The following is a 4834-nucleotide window of genomic DNA, read 5'->3' as shown; positions in this document are numbered from 1 at the left end:
AATTATGATATGGACTAGACGGTTGTGCAACCGATTGTACTGACTCGCTTACCCCCAAGAACACCTAAGACATGGGGGTTATTTACACGAGTAAGCCTAGAAAGGACCAAGATCTCGATCTAGCCTAGTTGGGGCTTTAGAGTCACATGACACAGTACCAAGAACGGGAGAACCAGTAACAATTGATACGGATTTCCAACCAACGGATCTTCTTACCTTTGGACTGGAACCTTTAGCTATTTCCTACTCGGTCTACAGCTTGGTTTGAAATGAGGGAGCCATACCGTGTGGTTGAAGCAGAGTACCGTTTTGCAGTGGATAGGGCACTATCTCTATTCATAGCAGCATTGCGTATTGCTCTCACTAGGAAAGGGGGACATAACCCCTACTATAGAGCAGGAATGGAAGGGAATGAGCTCGGCTGCTTCTCCCCCACACTTCTTTATTTCTCCGTGCCCCTATTTAGTTAGTACTTTCGAGTTAAGAGCGAGAAAACAAACTATTTCATTTAATAAAAAAAGTGCAACGGCTGTAGGGTGAAAAGGCCATGAGGATGGCTACTGCTTTGAAGCTCCTTTATCTACCATAGATAGAATGGAAGAGTTTTTTCTCACTGTTGTTTCTGATGTAGGAGTTGGGGATGGAATGATTAATTCAAGCTCTGGTGGTACTAATCATGTCTCTGGGAGTAAACCAACTGGAGCGGCAAGGGAACATGCAGTACTGGAGAGGGGATCTCATAGCAATACTGATTCAAGTAATTTCAGAGTTACCAGAGATGCAATTGGTTTAGAAATATGTACTACAAAATGGTAAACTAATACTGACTATTCTCTTTGGATATCTGGTTGGACACCAAGCATTTTGACCCCTATTTGAATGCAGAGTCAGAGTATAGACATCTAAACAATGTTGTAATATATTTATCTACCAAATTAGAGTGCATAGTCATTTTTCTATTGATGTTCCCAGAAATTCAGTTCACTAGGTAACACCTTACAGGTTGGTCATGGGTATGGGTATGCGCCATACCCCTCAGTATGGAGTACATTGGGTCAGGATTGGATAGCAAGAGTTGTCGGTAGCCGGCATTAGGTAAAAGGAAAAGCTCTATAAAAGCGAAGAAATGAAATCGAAGGCCGATGGTAAAGCTGGGGCGGATTTTGAGTCGACCAGTTCGCTGAGGGCAAGATTGGAAAGAGTGGTAGATGATATCAGGTACTCCGTATGAAGCGAGGCGTGCGAAAAGAAATAGCAACGGGAAGAAGATGATTTTAATGGTAAGGTATCTTTATCTCGAGACGAATCACGCAAGATTCCAGATGATGCAGAGCAAAGCGGAACCAATTGTATGGGCACAAGAGGAAAATAACTAGTTCTCTGAATTTTTCTCATGCGAATGAGAAGAGAATTGCGGAGGAGAATAGAGCTCAGCAGAACAAGGTGAGGGATAAAATTATGATGGACTCTCAAATTGTGGTGACTACACTCAGGTAGGCCACGTCGCCTCAATACTACTGCCCGTTGGATGCATCAAATTGGTTTCGCAGATCTCACCTCGCACTCTCTTAGAGGTCGTGTCCTTTCTCTTCTCTTGCTCTTGCGGCGGACACAGTGATTCTTCATTCTCTGGTTGATGGCTTTCAAAAGTCAATTCCAGAAAGAGCCATTTGATCCCCATCAAAGTCTGCATTGAAACCCTTACACACTAATATACTTGATACTCGATCTATTTCACCGTACTTCTACTTCCTGACATTAAGAAAGTTTAAAACAAGGTCCTTCAAGAAGAAAGGAAGCACATGCTTGAGACCATTACGATTCCTGTTAGTGATGGTGCACTTGCAGCTAATGTTAGCTGTATTCAGTCTCTGAGTGGTCTACCTGTTGCTGCATCATAACCGGCTGACTCCTCTATTGGTTGCTGCTGGTTTATACCTGCATTCCAATCCGGTTTGATTTAGAGAGAAATCTCAATCCAACCTCAATATTTTGGATTGATCAGACCGCCTATTGTAGAAGAGATTGCTTGCTAAAAATAGTACCGCATTTGTGCTTAAGAAAAGGCTTTGTTGTCCGGGGTCTATATCCACTTTTAATACACCACGCACCCCACTACCAAAAACTTCTCTTTCAATTCTAAACAAAGAGAAATCTCAGGCGGCTGCTCAACGAGGAGGTTCATGCTCGTTAACTTACACTTACTTTTAGCACTTCTCTACCAATTCTCTCTCATAGATAAGAATATCCTGCTCTTAGCACCGGTTTTCACTTCGTGTAGCAGCTTCTTCTTCTTTTGTCTACTCAAACACTTCATCCATGAGAACCAAGTTTTGATCAATGATATATTCAAAAAGTAAGAGCTACTCTATTAATCTACATACCTTGTCTCCGGCCACCATGTTTTCTCCGAAGGGTGAAGGCGGATTCTCTGAACTTAAAATAAGGGCGAAGGATACATACAATATGCCGGGTCTAAAGTGAAGTAGTACAGACACAGGAAATCAGAGAAAAACTTAGAGAGTCTCCATAATCTAGACTTCTCGGTTTCTTAATCGGTGTCTACTAAGATACTGGTGCAGCTTAAGGTGCTGGTGCTCCACCCCGCTCTAAGAAGTATGACTGTGATTTGCCAATACCCAAATGGGTAGTGTACTGCTCGCTCCCCTTCTTCTTAATTCAGACTTGTTTGCGCACACAACCTTCCTATAACTTTCTGACCTGGATCCAACCAAAGAAGGAAGATGTATGGCCTCCCTCGAACAAAAGAAGGAAGTATGGGAGTTTACCGGTAGGCAATGACCACAGCCGAAGTAAAGTGCTCAGCTCAAAGAAAGAAGGTGGTGGGGGCTTCGAAGAGTGAATAAGTTCATTCGCAGTGATGTGTAATCTCTTCAAATCGAGAGAAGAGGTGTCAAAAAGAAATGCTTTTAGGCAGGCTTACTTGCTTAGTATGTATTTTTTATACAATCAAAGACCAAGGTCGTACGGATAGCAATTCTGGACCATAAGCATAGCAGCACATAGGTATTCTCTCTTCTTTCTCAATTCAGGGAGGACACTATCTTAATTCTTGTGAAAAGGCAGAAGCAAGTGAAAGGGCAGCAGTATTATATGAGTTCTAAAAAGAAGGGCGAAAAAAAGTCATGTATGATAGTGGTAAAAAGCCTTCAATAGAAGGGAATAGCAACCTGACTAGAAATTCATAGCTGACTAGCGTACGAACGAGTTGGTCAGGCTATGAATGAAGGCTACTACTCTTCAGGAAGAAGGTACTAATAGCTCGCTCATAGGTTCAGTCAAGCTCCTCACTCTTGGTCTGGCGGGGCATATTAGATATATTAGTGGTGTTTTGAAAGCTTCTTATTTTTTCTAATACTATAGTAGGAGTAGGTCAGGTACAGCTTCTTATACTAGGGATGCTTTTTTGAATCATTGAAAAAGCTTTCAATAGTCTTAGTAAGTTTCAGAAAGGAGAATACCAAGGTTGAATCGAAGATAAAAGTCAAGCAGGTCACACCGTCGATGAGTTGTGTAGGAAGGATTGCTTGTCAAGCTCTTGTGGAATTTGGACTTATTATTTTGACTTATGGCTCTGAGAAAAACCCTTTTCTAGATTAGGATTTTAGATCTACAAATTATGAGAGAGATCTCCGAAAGTATAAGCGAGATGCTCTTACACCAGAAAGATAGTATAAGCTAGTTCTCACTAGCCGGGCCCTTACTCCTACTACTCACCAGCCGAGCCCTTACTCCCATCTACTACTTCTTATTAAAGCTGCAAGTGCAGAGGGGAATTTCGCAAGCTAGGAGGAATAGAAAATCCTTACTAAGAAACAATCAATCAGTCCACTAAGTCTGTTAAGTAAGAGTTATACGAAATACTCTGATTCAATGTATGAGTGACTCAATCCCAAAGGTCAATCCAGCCAGCCGATTTTCAACAACAAAGGAGTTCACCGTGGAAAGATAAAGTCTAATGACAGACACTGGTAATTCTCTCACTGGGCCAGCCACTAGAATCAGTCAATGAAAAAGCAAGCAAGGAGATGTCCTCACTGGACATTTATCCTATTTGTGAAATCCTTTCTATGTTTCTGAGACCCGGAAACCTGTCAAGTAAGTAGGGATTTATTTCTCCCCATCCATGGTTTCTTTTACTTTTTGATAGGCGTCCAGCGCATGCATACAACCATTCCTTCTTCTCCTCGGAACGTCAGGTCGGTCGGAAAGAAAGCGCGGTGTAGCTGGCATCAGCATCTCTTGTTAGGTTCGCACGCACAAGGGTGGTGGGTAGGTCTCTTTATGTGTCCCATGAGGCAAGGAATTCTTCGACCAATGATATCATGGTATCAGAGTCGCCGATCGAGATTTCTCATGGCTACCCATTATTTTCGCTTGAAAGATCTTCACATGTAGGCGGAGCCGTTCCTTTTGAAAAGTGGATCTTTAGTCCATTCATTCTAAGTACTTTATTATTTATTCTATAGAATAAGAAGGTTTTGCAGGCATGTGCTTCATGGCGACAAGTCGTAAAGCATGGATAGGTGGAAATGCGCTATAAAGATTCGGCATCGCTCGATCAAACAAAGGGAAAAATCATCAAGAATCTGATCTTGCTTGAATCATCTACCAAGGGTTCGCTGTCAATGCAATTTGAGTTGGCAAACTCTGGTGCCTCTAAGTCAGAAGTATCTCTATTGGCAAGCTCTCATTGACATAATCCGGTGTAGGTGTAGGGAGCTGACTCTCATGTGGATCAAGAAATATCTCCGTAGTGCTCAGGACAGGCCGTGAGCATCTTATCTGCTTGGATCAGGTACCAGCTTCATTT

This window comes from Triticum dicoccoides, chromosome 2B (assembly GCF_002162155.2).
Source record: "Triticum dicoccoides isolate Atlit2015 ecotype Zavitan chromosome 2B, WEW_v2.0, whole genome shotgun sequence".
In the NCBI taxonomy this organism is placed as follows: domain Eukaryota; kingdom Viridiplantae; phylum Streptophyta; class Magnoliopsida; order Poales; family Poaceae; genus Triticum; species Triticum dicoccoides.
Note: the sequence above shows the minus strand (reverse complement) of the source record.